The 14,851-nt window shown below is 39.9% G+C and overlaps 1 protein-coding gene across 2 annotated transcripts in view; it reads right to left on the minus strand.

Annotated features, from left to right (window-relative positions):
• Nucleotides 1-14,851, minus strand: part of AGBL4 (AGBL carboxypeptidase 4) — a 915,072-nt gene that overhangs the window by 577,209 nt on the left and 323,012 nt on the right. The window lies entirely within an intron of this gene.

The following is a 14,851-nucleotide window of genomic DNA, read 5'->3' on the forward strand; positions in this document are numbered from 1 at the left end:
GAATCTGGAACCTGGAAGCCTGAGTTTTAATCCCACTTTACACTCTCAAGTTGTATGACCTTGCCAAACTATTAAGTCTTTCTGTGTCTCAGTTTCCTCATCTGGAAAATGGAAATAATAATGGTATTTACTGATGAGGATGAAATAAGTTAATATGTGTACAGTGTTTGGACTCATACTTGGTACATAGTAAGTATATATAAGTTTTGGACATTTAAACTAGAGGCCCAGTGCATAAAATTCGTGTACTTGGGGGAAGGGTCCTTCAGCCTGGCCTGTGCCCTCTTGCAGTCCAGGAGCCCTGCAATTGATTGCCCCACAGAGGGAGGCCCCACCCACTGCCGCTGGCTGGGTAGCCTGGGCCTCCCTCTTTGGGGCGATGGCAGGGCCCCTTGACCAATCGCATTACACCTGCCTTGGCAGTGGCAGTCAGTGCTGGGTCACCACGGTACCCACAACCTAGGAGGGACCTAGTGGTCAGAAGTCCAGCCCGTTCACCAGTCCCTGCCTACCAGAGCCTGCTGTGTGCCCAGCCTGGCTTTTGGTCATCTCTCTGGTCCTTTTGGACTTTACAGACCCTGGCTTTTTATATATTAGGATTGTGCTATCCATCTCGACTGACCTAGAATTTGTGCAGAAATGAATATTATTACAGTGACAGTCATGCATTGGAAGCTCAACAAACTAAAGATAGTAACAGTATAAAACTGAAGTTAAAAAATTATGCAACTGCTCCATTCCCTTTTGACTAGAACTGCACCCCCTTTGTTATCCTTTGCTAGGCCTAGGGGTACTAGGCTCAACCCCAATTTTAGCACAATTTATAGGGGCATATGTACTTGGGAAAGCACCTTTTCTCTCTGGGTTTCCCCTTTAAAAATGGGGGAGAGGAGCGTTCTAGATGATTAAAGTTAAAAGAAATCAAGCCCTTGTTTTAATAAATAACTTTGTCATAACTGGGGAGAAGAGACTAGGAAAGAAAAGATAATTGATAATTAGGTTTAAAAGACACTAAATGACCACTGAAAGAGTCCAAAGGACAGAGGATGAGGAGCAGAACAAGGAAAGCCAGAGTAGCTGCAGAAAGGGAAAGCTTTCAATGAGTCACCATAGTCTAGCTTTTCAATCCAGAGGCAGAGAGGGTAGCATCAAAATTCATGTATTGTTCCCATTAACAAATATTTATTGTGTGAGGTATTATAAAATATCAAGTGCCAGGTGTTTTACACACTTTTTAAATTATTTAAATATTCTCCTATAACTACAGACGTGGAAGTGGAGGCTCCAAATAGTTTAACTACTTGTTTAAAGTCATATAATAGATGGAGAGCTGCTATTGAATCCAGGGGATTAAAAAAAAAAAAAAAAGATGCTCATGATCTTGAGCTGCTCACTAAGGTTCCAAATTTCATAACTCTAACCAAGTATATTTTCCAAAATAAGGGCAAAGATAAATATAATAAAAAATTTTCAAGTCTTTATACTTTTTTTTTGAAAAGAGAAAATCTTAACCATTTCCGTTGGCCTCATGTTTGGAACTACCATAAAATATTTTGTTCTATGAAATAAGCTCTTAGGAATAACTCATGTTTTTCTTTCTCCTCAGAGATCTAACCATTGACCACATCTCTAGGCATTTCAGTTTCAGAACTCTCTGTTGTCATTAAATTAAGTCATCAAGAATGTCCAAGGCTATTCCATTATTAATAACCCGGACCTGTCTGTTGTCAGTTCAATTATTTCTCCCAGGCTCTTGACTATGGTCCGATTTAAGAAAATCAATATCAAGAGGCACAAATGGCCTTTGAACCTCACAAAGCTTAATCCCCCCTTTTTTCTTCTGAGATTCCAGGTGTCAGATCCAGTGAACCTGGAAGCCATATTGCAATTTCAGGATTAAATTAATGCTACATGCAGAGGGTGGGGGACATCTAATACAGAAATAATGTGCATATGTAAAGCTGAAATAAATAAATGAGAAAGTAAAACATTTATTGATCATTAATATCCTATACTGTGCCAGGAATAGTTCCCAGGTGTTTTAAATATACTTAATTATTTAGCATCTATATCCATAAACAAAAGTTATTTTAGCCCAACTTCAAACATGAGGAAATTAAAGCTAATACACTAACTGGCTTGTCACTCTTCCCACTCTCCCTCACCCAGCAAAACACACACACACACACACACACACACACACACACACACACACACCAGAACTATTAACTGATAGAACTAATATTTAAATCCTAGGTGCTCAGACTATAAAGATCACACTTGCTGTAACACTACAGGCAAAGAGAACACTATCTCAGCAACATTCTTCACCCATGAATTTCTTCCTAAATTTCCAGCCTATTTAGGAAAGTTACCTGTGGTTGTGAGAGTCAAAGGTATTTGGAAGTAGGCAGTTAGGAAATCTTGTCTTTCCATATTTTACACTTAATTATCAGTTATTTGCTAAAAATGCCTAACAAGAAATGGAACCTATGAGGTACTGATAACAGCTATAAAAATAGCAAACAACTTCTGAGTACTTCCTAAGTACCAAAAATTGACAGATCCTTCTTCAATTTTCATGTATCAAAGAAGAAATAATGATAGAAATTTTTAAATATTTATAATAAGGCCCTCACGAGTGTTTCCCTCCCACAAAGGGTTATGGATTTGATTCCCCAACAAGGGCATGTTACCTAGGTTGCAGGTTGGTCCCCACCTCAGTGGCTCAAGCAGGAGGCAACCAATTTCTCTCTCTCTCTCTCTCTCTCTCTCTCTCTCTCTCTCTCTCTCTCTCTCTCTCTCTCTCTCTCTCTCTTCCCCCCACCCTCTCTTTCTCTCTCCCTCTCCCTTCCACTCTCTGTAAAAAGCAATGGAAAAGGTATCCTCTAGTGAGGATTAAATATATGTCTCAGTCAGTAGGACTCAGTGGTTGTGCCTCAACCCATGAAACAAGAGGTCATAGGTTTGATTCCTGGTCAGGGCACATGCCCAGATTTTGGTCTTGATCCCACAATAATTCCCATAAATGATTCTCTCTCATCAATGTTTATATCTCTCTCCCTTTCTCTTCCTTTCTCTAAAAATCAATACAAGTTTTCAAGTCCCTGGGTTTCCGAAGTCCCATTTCTGTTAGTCCAGTTACAGAAGAAGTGTAGCTGGGGTTTCAGTAGAGCTAGAAAGCAAAACCAGTATCCAGAATTTCTGTTCCATATTGAAGTTGGGTCCAGTTCAGCATCAGACTAGTTTTAGTCCATTGGAATATTTTGTGTGGGTTTCACATGGCCAAAAGGGCAGAGGTTTTAGGCTTGGGAAGGGGTTGATCCTGCAATTGGAGGGGTCGGGAAACCCCTTACCAAGCCTCAAGCCTGGGGCAGAGGCTTTAGGCTTGGGCAGGGGCTGAGCCTGGGACCAGAGGGAAGGGCAAAAAAATCAATGGAAACATATCCTCAGGCAAGGAAAAAAAGAAAAAGAAAGAAAGAAATGTCATATCCTATGAAAGACGCATCTTGAAAATGCTTAAAGAAAGTTGTCATTTTTTCATGGTGAAGGAACCGGAGGCCATGTTGATGAAAATACCTTGGCATCTGTGGTAACTGGCAGTGGCTGCAGCAGTGGGGTGATGTGTCTGGCACCTCCCCCTGATTAGCCTGGTTGCCTCCCGCAAAGGGAGGCCAGATTATGGCTTAGGTCCGCTTCCAAAAGGGAGTAGGCCTAAGCCATCAGTAGGACATCCCCTGAGGGCTACCAGTATGTGAGAGGGGGCAGGCTGGGCTGTGGGACCCCTCTTCAGTGCACGAATTTCATACACTGGGCCCCTAGTCCTATATAATAAAACCCTAATATGTAAGTTGACTCAACAATGGAATGACCAGTCTCTATGATGTGCACTGACCAGCAGGGGGCAGATGCTCAATGCAAGAGCTTCCCCCTGGTAGTCAGTGCTCTCCCATCCAGAAGCTGAGTTCATGGCTGGCAAGTGCAGCAGCGTTTGGCATGAGCCTATCCTGCCTCCGCAGCAGCAGCTGAACATCCCCCGGGCGTCCTGGACTGTGAGAGGGCACAGGCTGGGCTGAGGGACAGCCCCCTCCCCCATGCATGAATGTTGTGCACCAGGCCTCTAGTCTATTATAAACTGATATCAAGCAGTCACAGGGAAGCAACAATTTGTTAATCTGCTCCACCTGTGTCTTGTTAACTAGAAATTATGAAACTCTTCGTGCAAATACTGCAGTCTGATAGAGATAATAAAGGAATGGCTTACAAGTTCTCCTCCCCTTCACTAAAAGCTTGTTCTGAGAAGTCTTCAAAAAGAGGTAGAAAGAGAACAGAGCAAAACATTCTTATCAAGGAAAGTTTAGCATATCAAACAAGAGCATTAGCAACTTGACAGAATTAAAGCAGATCTTTCAGGGAGATGTGTTCTTCTTCTTATAACTCAGAATAAATATCTACAAATATACAAACAAAAATGCCTCTATTTTCCTCCATATTTAATTTTTTGAGGAAACTCCATAATGCTTTCCATAATGGCTGCACCTGTCTGCAATCCCACCAAGAGTATATTAGGGTTCCCTTTTCTCCACATTCTCTCCAGAACTTGTCATTTGTTGATAGTAGCCATTCTGACAGGTGTGAGGTGATACCTCATTGTCATTTTAATTTTCATCTCCCTGATGTTCAATGACTTTGAGCATTTTTTCATATGTCTCCTGGCTGTCTGTATATCCCCTTGGAGAGTATCTCTTTAGGTCCTTTGCCCATTTTTAATTGATTTTTTTGTCTTCCTTTTATTAAGTTGTATGAGTTCCTTATATATTTTGGACATTAATACTTTATCAGATGTATGATTGCCAAATATGTTCTTCCATGCAGTATGCTCTCTTTTCATTTGATCGACTGTTTCTTTTGCTCTGCAGAAGCCTTTTATTTTGATGCAGTTCCATTTGTATATTTTCTCCTTATTTTCCTTTCCCCTAGGATATGTATCCATAAACATATTGCTGTAAGAGATGTCTGAGAAGCCAGAAACACCAATCAGAAAAAATATATGCACCACTATGTTCATAGAAGCACAATTTACAATAGCTAATATCTGGAAACAGCTTAAGTGCCCATCAGTAGATGAGTGGTTAAAAAAGCTGTGAAATACAATGAAATACTATGCAGCCATAAAAAAGAAGAATACCTTACCCTTGGAGACAGCATGGAGGGAACTGGAGAGTATCATGTGAAATGAAATAAGTCAGTAAGAGAAATACAATTATCACATGATCTCACTCATATTTGGAATCTAAGTAACAAAATAAACTGTTGAATGGAGTGGATCTAGAGACATGGAAGTGTGGAACAGAGTGCAGAATCTTAGAGAGAAGATGGGGGGATCAGTGGGTGGTAAGTAATCAATCAAGAAACTTGTATGTATATATGCATCACCCCTGGCCATAGACAAAGGGGCAGTGAGAGTCTGGGGCTGGGTACAGGGGTGGGCTGCAGGGGTCAATGAGTGAAAAAAGGAGATATACGTAAACTTTCAACAATAATTTTTTTTAAATGCCTCTCTTTTCCTCAGTCTGATAAAAAAAAAATCATTCAGCCCAGCTGGTGTGGCTCAATGGGTGAGCATCAACCCATGAACCAAGAGGTCACTGGTTCAATTCCTGGTCAGGGCACATACCTGGGTTGTAGGTTTGATCCTGGGGAGAGGGGTAGTGCAGGAGGCAGACTATAGATGTTTCTATCTCTCCCTCTCCCTTCTTCTCTCTAAACTCAATAAAAACATTTTTTTTAAAAAGATACATTCATTTAAACATTTAATTTAATAAATAGTTATAGGATTCCTACTCCATTTTGTGATGGAAACAGAAATGAATAAGACCCTTTCTCCTAAGGATCTACCTAGTTGGGAAAATAAACATATAAATACACATGTGCAAACACACATACACACAATGTTGAGGTAGTCTAGTCGAAGGAAAGCTGTATCTTTACTGATGAATAAGGACTAGTCAGAAAGGAGAGAAAGATGGAAGATATTACAATCAGTGGGAGCAACAAGAACAAAAATCAAGTAGTTTGTGGAATTACAAGCTGTTTCCTGTGGCTAAAGCAAATAATTCTGGGACTGAGTTGGATAAGAGATGAGACTAGCATTAAAAGACATTGCTATCAGACAAGAAGAAGAAATAAAAGGCATCCAAATTGGAAAAGAAGTAAAACTCTCCTTATTCACAGATGGCATGACAGTAAACCCTAAAGACTCCATCAAAAAACTATTAGACTTAATAAATGATTTCAAAAATGTAACATGATACAAAATTAATGCCAAGAAATCTATGGCATATCTATACACTAATAGTGAACTTACAGAAAGAGAGACTAAAAAAGCAATCCCATTTTAAAAACTAAGATACCTAGGAATAAACTTAACTAAGGAGGTAAAAGACCTATATGCAAAAAAACTACAGGACACTGAAAAAAGAGATAGAGGAAGACATAAACAGATGGAAGAACATACTGTGTTCATGTTTTGGTAGAATTAACATCAGCAAAATGTCCATACTTCCCAAAGCAATCTATTGACTCAATGCATTCCCCATTAAAATACCAATGGCATATTTCACAGAACTAGAACAAACTCTCCAAAAATTCATCTGGAATAAAAAAGGCCCCAAATAGCTGCAGCAATCCTGAGAAATAAGAACAAAGTTGGAGGGATCTCAATTCCAAATTTCAAGCTGTATTACAAAGCCACTGTTCTCAAAACAGCCTGGCACAAGAACAGACATATAGACCAATGTAATAGAATAGAGAACCCAGATATTGACCCAAACCACTATGCTCAATTAATATTTGACAAAGAAGGCGTGAACATACAATGGAGTCAAGACAGTCTCTTCAATAAATGGTGTTGGGAAAATTGGACAAACACATGCAAAAAATGAAACTAGACCACCAACTTACACCATACACAAAAATAAACTAAAAAATGAATAAAGGACTTAAACATAAGATGGGAAACTGTAAAAATACTAGAGGAATCCACGGGCAGCAAAATCTCAGACATGCGCCAAAGGAATTTCTTCACTGATACTGCTCCTAGGGCAATGGATACTAAAGAGAAAATAAAAAAATGGGACTACAACAAAATTAAAAGATTTTGCACAACAAAGGAAACCATCAACAAAACAACAAGAAAGCCCACTCCATGGGAGAACATATTTGCCAATGTTATCACCAATAGTTTAATCTCCAACATTTACAGGGAACTCATACAACTTAGCAAAAGGAAGACAGAAAATCCAATAAAAAAGTGAGCAATGGACCTAAATAGATACTTTTGGAAAGAAGACAGAGAAGGAAGGCCAAGAGACATATGAAAGCATGCTCAAAGTCACTAATTATCCCAGATATGCAAATCAAAATGACAATGCGATACTATCTCACACCTGTCAAAATGGCTATCATCAACAAATGACAAGTGCTGGCAAGGATGCGGAGAAAAAGGAACACTAGTGCACTGCTGGTGGAAATGCACTTCACAGGTGCAGCCTCGTGAAGAACAGTAGAAAGTTTCCTCAAAAAACTAAAAATGGAAATCCCAGTGATCCCACTTCTAGGAATATATCCCAAGAAGCTAGAAACACCAATTAGAAAGGATATTTGCACCCCTATGTTCATAGCAGCACAATTCACCATAGCTAAGATTTGAAACAGCCTAAGTGTCCATCAGCAGATGAGTGGATTAAAAAACGGTGGTACATCCACACAATGGAATACTCTGCTGCGGTAAAAAAGAAGAAATTCTTACCATTTGCAACATCATGGATGGAACTGGAGAGCATTGTGCTAATTGAAATAAGCCAGTTAGAGAAAGATAAATATAACATGATCTCACTCATTTATGGAATATAATGAACAACATAAACTGATGAACAAAAATAGATCCAGAGACAGAGAAGCATGGATCAGACTGTCAAACCTCAGAGGGAAGGTATGGGAGGGTGTGGTTAAGGGGGAGAGACTAACCAAAGGACTTGTATGCATGCATATAAGCCTAACAATGGACACAGACCACAGGGGGGTGAGAGCATGAGTGGGGAGGGGTTGGGGGGTTGGTTCTGGGGGGATGAGGACACATATGTAATACCTTAATCAATAAAGATATCTTAAAAATATAATTTGATATAGACAAAGAATAAAAATAAAAATTTATATAAGACATGTGAGCCATACTGAATTTTTAAGTATAGGTGTGAAAGATTCATATCTATGTTTTGGAAAGAACAACCCAAACTTGACATTCTGTTCTCCTCTCAGGATGATGAAAAGGTCAAGGAGAATGGATAGATTACCAGCTGCCAATTACCAATCCTAGGCTAACCTACAATGTGCCAAGAGAATGAATCTCTACATTTACCAACTCCAGGTTTTCATTGCCCAGAGTTGCTACAGGGTCAATAGGACAAATGGGGCAACAAGTGTATGCATATGTTTGATTTATTGCATGGGTTACTCATCAGGCAAAGAGGAAGAAGCCATGGTGGATTTATTTTTCTCAACACCTCTGAAATTTTCAAATAGGAATGTGTAGGTTTTCATAATTAGGCAAAACTAAAAATCCCTATCTTTTTTGTTCATTCAGTACCTCACTTAAGGTGGATTTACCTCATTCTAGTTGGTCCTCTAATGCTACCTACTTCTTGGTTTATATTTTAGTTGCTTTTATTATAATATGGGGAATTATTTTGATTCTTGCATTGCCTTGTTAAATGTCAGTACAACCTTTCCTTGATGAGAAACAATACCTATCTTTCTTATAAATGCATATATCATATGTGTATAGTAATTGCAAAATTTTTCACAATTCTTATTTTTTGTACTAAGATTTTGTACTTCATACATCAAAAGGTGAGTCTCTTGATTATGGGTTGATCTTGTGATTAGCTTTGGTCACCATAAATTGGTGGAAGTGATAGCACATTAGTTTAGAGCTAAGACCTCAAGAAGCCTTGTGTAGTTTCACGTTCTCTCTTGAAAATCTATCTCCAACATTTGACAGAGTATGATAGTCCACAATAAACAGAGCTCAGTTGATCCAGCTAAAGCCATCCTACACCAGTCTATAGCCTATAGCCATCTGACAATGTTATATGTCAACTAGTGACCCAGTGCACAGATTCGTGCACATTGAAAGGAAATTAATTAGAAGGTGGCCGGTGGGACAAGACTCAGCAATATGAGGCAGACACACACTAGAGCCAACCTCCCACGGATCCTCCCCGTTACCTGCGGAGTGAACGGGATCCCTCTGGCAGGTGGGGTCCCTCGGCCTGGCCTGCAGGGATAAGGTCCTGGAGTATGAGAGGGAACTTTGCAAAGTTGCTGTCATACAGGGTGTGGAACGCAAACACAAGTGTGCAGTAAACCAGATTTGGAGCCAACAATGCGCCAGCAACAACATAACCCACAGCTGAAGGTGGAATTGCGCAGCTCCGCAAGGAATCCAACTCCCTCCTCTCTAGTTTCAGGGTGTGTCACCTGAGAACTGTAGCTGCCAAATCACTGCAGCTCGGCAGCTCCTGCATTGAGTGTCAGCCCCGTGATGGTCAGTGTCCATCATAGTGACCGGTCTGACTGTAGGAGGGAGACTTAACATATTAGCCTTATAGATGATAGCTTAATAAATCTGGAATAAAAGTTTTAAAAGAAGAAAAAGGAAATAAAATATTTTTTAAAATTAAGTAATTTACTTTACATTGTAGTTTATAGTCACACTGTTTGTATTAAATTGAGACTTTGATTTTTCTTCCCTATATTTATAAATTTTCTGATACAAGTAAATTCTTCCTTAAGTATTATGCCTATTTATTGTTAAAATACTATTTAAGCTATATATATATATATATATATATATATATATATATATATATATATATATAAAATGATAAAAAGTATATGTATGTGTATATATATATATATATACACACTTTTTATCATTTTTTTCCTCTAGATTTTTACTTTCTGACTTTATGTGGTGAGGATAATATCAGTTCCTGATCTTCAGAATTATGCAATTTGGCTAGGTTCATGGGAGATGAAATGGATATGTTATAAAGCAATGTCAGTTTCTTTCACCTGATTAATTTGTAAAATGAGAAGTTTCAACAAAATTATACTAGTCTTAGGAGACAGAAGCCTGAGTTCAAATTTTGCCTTTGTAAACTTTAGTGTGTATTATTTTACTTGAAATAACCATAAAGTCATAATGGTAATATTTTCATCATCTAAGGCTCAATCTTAAGCTAGCTATCTAAAGCAAGTATTCTGAGAGTTCTTTCAAGTCCAAGATATACATTTCTATGATTCTGTTTTTATTAAGTCCTTATTATGGACTGGGTACTTTTCTGTAAAATCTCACAATAATGACAACTATAGAGAGAACAGTCCTAATATTCCATTTTACAGAAGAGGAAACTAAAGCTCTCACAGAAATTAAATAAGTTGTCCAAGAATACAGTGTTTGTAAGTGGTAGAACCAGATCCAAATTCATATTTGACTCATAAGGGGAAGCTCTAGAGAATAAAACATACTATATCCCTTATCTCAGGAATGAACAATTTAAGCTAAACAAATAAGCAGCAAACTCCTCTCTTCCCACTTAGAATCATGTTGTAAATTAAATGCAATACTAGAAAAATCCATGCTTTCAATTTGCCTTTAAAGACAAACATTTTTTTATAAAAAGCCATTGATGAATAGCAAACATGTACAGCAGTGCAGTAATGAGAGAGAGAGAGAGAGAGAGAGAGAGAGAGAGAGAGAGAGAGAGAGAGAGAGAGAGAGAGAGAGAGAGAGAGAGAGAGAGAGAGAGAGAAAGAAACAGGGGGATGGGGAAGAGAGGAGAGAGACCTGCTTAAAGGTTTACAGGGACCTTTTCTTTTCCCAAAGCACCTGAAAATTTAGATGATTAGCTTTATGGTACTGCTTTCAGAGCAGAGACCACATCACTAATTGCCATCAGAACATGTGCCTGAAGTTATTTGCCATCAGTTATACTAAGCCAAGCAAAATCTCTCATGCAGTACTCCTGAAGCCATTGACAACTGCTTATGGGCTACTGATAGGATAGAGGTCTAGGTTTAGTCTCTAGCCAATATATGGCTACACTCAGGCCCATGTTTCATTTTATGGTTGGGTCCAGGGGTAGAACCAATATAAGGGTTTGATCTAGAGCCACAGTTAAGATTCGCTTCATCTAAAGAAAGAACTAGTTACTCTCCAAATTTATAGGATAATTCAATAAACAATCAAAATAGTATATAATTTCAACGTGAAATAGATATGTTTTGAATAACTGATACAATATTATCCCAATCATATTTACAACATTACCCTATGTTTATCTGACACATTTTCCACTATTCATTCAAGGTTCAGGATGAGCTTTTACAAACTAAAAATTATAAAATCCCCATTCATAGAGCTTCACTATATAGTTCTTTTTGAAAACCTAAGAGATCAGTTTAAAATGGAAAAAGCTGGAGTATCTTGTGGATGGCCAAACAGCAGATAAAATGTTTCCTTATTAAAGGCTGCTCTCTCCAATGAATTTCAGAGAACACTAAGATATCTCCTTTGTTTAAAGATAATTGCATTTTTCTCAGAGTGGTTCACTAGGGCCTTTACCTTGGACATGAATTTTTTATGACTGATTGATTGAAAAGACAATGCCAACAGAGAATAATACAAGTGTAGGAACCTGCCTTACAAGGTAGAGGTAAATTACTCCAAGGGTTAGAATGACAAACCTAGGTGTCACCTTCAACTCAACAAGTAAATTGACAATTATAAATCTGTTGAAAAATGAGAAAAATCAATTAGGAAAAGGTTGACTTGTATTAAAAACTAGTGTTTGCTTTATTGAACAAAAGTGAACTTCCAAAACAAACAGAAAAAGTGGTAACAGAAATGCTCATCTCTGGGTGGGGGATGACAGAAGGTGGAGTGGGAAGAATACTGGATTGGTAGAAATCTGTCTTCTCTTCCAGTTTTATGTCACTGTCTTGTTATTTCACCTAAGGAAGATACTTCCTGTCTCTAATCCTCTATTTTCCCTATTTCTAAAGTAAACATAGCTGACTACTCTCCTATCCTGAGTCATGGACTGAGGAATTTGCACCAAGTAACACAGTTAAGTCAGGTCCATAGTGAAAAGAGAAACTCTAGGTTCTATAAATATGAGTCAATCCCTTTACTCTTTCAAGAAACATTTCTTAAACCCCATATATGTGCCCCAAACTATTTATGTATTGGAGATACACAGATAAATAAGATATATCTTGTTTCTATGCTTATGTATCAATAGTTTATATTTTAGTGGAGGAGACAAAAAACACACAAGTATAGCCTGGCTGGTGTGGCTCACTGATTGGGCATTGACTTGTAAACTAGGAGGTCATTGTTCAGTTCCAGTCAGGGCACATGCCCAGGTTTTGGGCTCCATCCTTATTGTGGGATCTGCAGGAGCTAGCTGATCAATGATTCTCTCTCATCATTGATGTTTCTATCTCTCTCTTCTCTCCCTTCCTCTCTAAAATCAATAAGAATACATTTTAAAAAAAAGACACAAGTAAATAAATGAATGTATAATGCAGTATCAGTTAATAATAAGAACTATGAAAAAGTAAAAGAATAAATGGTTAAGGCATAGAGTGGAAAATGATCTATTTGGCTTAAAATTATTTTTATTTTATATAAAACTTGTTGAATATCTACTTAGTTCCTCAGAAATGGTCAGGTATTTTTGCAGTGCATATTGTTTCTAATCCTTAAAAAATCTTACAGGTAAATATTATTTTTCATTTTACAGATTAGAAATTAATACAAAGAAAACAAAAGACCAAGTAACCTTCTGCTTCTTCACCTTTCAGAGAGGGGATGGATAAATCTGCTTTGGTTGCTGAGGATAATGATGTTGCACATGCATGAAGAGGTTATGTTTATTATTTAAATAACTAGAGGCCCAATACATGAATTTGTGCACAGGTGGGGTCTGGCCACTTGCCCCTGATCGAGGTGGGCAGGGGATGAAGAGGGAGGGAGGAATCATAGGATGGGCTGGCAAGGGGGAAGGGCCAGGGGGCAGTTATTAGTGTCAAAGATCTTTGCATGGTGTATACACGTTTGCTGTTGGCTTTCAGATGAGTTGAAGCTTTAAAGGTGCTTTAGTGTCAGGGACATTTATAGCTTCCATTTCTAAGCCTCTCCCTAGACAGGTAATGTGGTTTAGTTCCCTGCTGACAAATCCTCTAAAGAGAGGCTGTGGTGTGATGTGGCTGCCCTCTTGGTATTAAGCAGTAGAGAGAAAGCGCAGGAAGATAGTGGGTGTGCTGGGCACCTCTCCTGAACACCTGACTGACACCAGACCATGAGCAGTTTTCCTCCTGATCACTTGTCATTCAGGTTTCTGGTCTATGAAGGCTGGAGAACATTTACTTACTTAGAATCACTGATGGTCACACTTCAGTGATCAGGGTGGGGGAGGGGAGGTCAGGGGCAGAGCCAGCAGGGGGAAGGGGTCACAGGCAGTTGGCTGGCTGGCTCTGTCCCTGATCAGGCTGATTGGCTGCCACAGTGCACATCATAGCCACCAGTCATTCTGGTCATTCTGCCATTTGGTCACTTGGGTTGAATATACACTAGAGGCATAATGCATGAAGTGGCTACCTCAATCCCTCCCATGTTGCTATGAGGGCTGACTCAATCCCTCCCTTACAGCTAGAGTGGTGGATTCGATCCCTCGCAGCCATGGCAACTGCCTCAATCCCATGGCAGCAGCCCTAGAAGGTGATCCAAAAAGACATCTGGACCTCTACATATTATACATTTACTAGAGGCCCAGTGCATGAAATTCGTGCACAGGGTGGGGGAGCGGGGGTGTCCCTCAGCCCATCCTACACCCTCTCCAATCTAGGACACCTCAAGGGATGTTAAACTGACCGTTTAGACCCACTGGAATCTGGTCTAAACAGGCAGTTGGACATCCCTCTCACAATCCAGGACTGCTGGCTCCCAACTGCTCCCCTGACTCCCTTCCTAATTGCCCCTAACTGCTTCTGCCTGCCATCCTGATCACCCCCTAACCACTCCCATGTCAGCCTGACTGATATCTAACTGCTCCCCTGCCAGCCTGTTTGCCCCCAACTTCCCTTCTCTGCTGGCCTGGTCACCCCTAACTTCCCTCCCCTGCAGCATTGATCGCCTCCAACTGCCCCTCCTTGCAGACCTGGCCCCTCTCAACTGCCCTTCCTTGAAGGCCCGATGCCTCCCAACTGCCCTCCCCTGCTGGCCATCTTGTGGTGGCCATCTTGTGTCCACATGGGGGCAGGATCATTGACCACATGGGTGCAGCTATCTTGATCTTGTGTGGAGTGATGGTCAATCTGCATATTACTCTTTTATTAGATAGGATAGAGGCCTGGTCCAGAGTGGGGGCCAGCTGGTTTGCCCTGAAGTGTGTCCCAGATCAGAATGGGGGTTCCTTTGGGGTGTGAGGTGGCCTGGGCGAGGGGCCTGTGGTAGTTGGCAGGCCAGCCAACCCCCCTGGCAATCCAAGTGGAGGCCCTGGTATCTGGAATTTATTTACCTTTTACAATTGAAACTTTGTAGCCTGGAGTGGAGCCAAGTCCCCTGCTCTCTCCATGGTTGCCACCATTTCTGTTTGGGACTTATGTATCTTCTCTAATTGAAACTTTGTATCCTTGAGTGGAGGCCTAGGCCTGCCAGGGTGTGTGGAAAGCTTGGCTTCCGTTGCCAGGGAAACCCAAGCCTCTCTCAACTGCTCTCTGT

The sequence above is a fragment of the Pipistrellus kuhlii genome, unplaced genomic scaffold (assembly GCF_014108245.1).
Source record: "Pipistrellus kuhlii isolate mPipKuh1 unplaced genomic scaffold, mPipKuh1.p scaffold_m20_p_2, whole genome shotgun sequence".
Lineage (NCBI taxonomy): Eukaryota > Metazoa > Chordata > Mammalia > Chiroptera > Vespertilionidae > Pipistrellus > Pipistrellus kuhlii.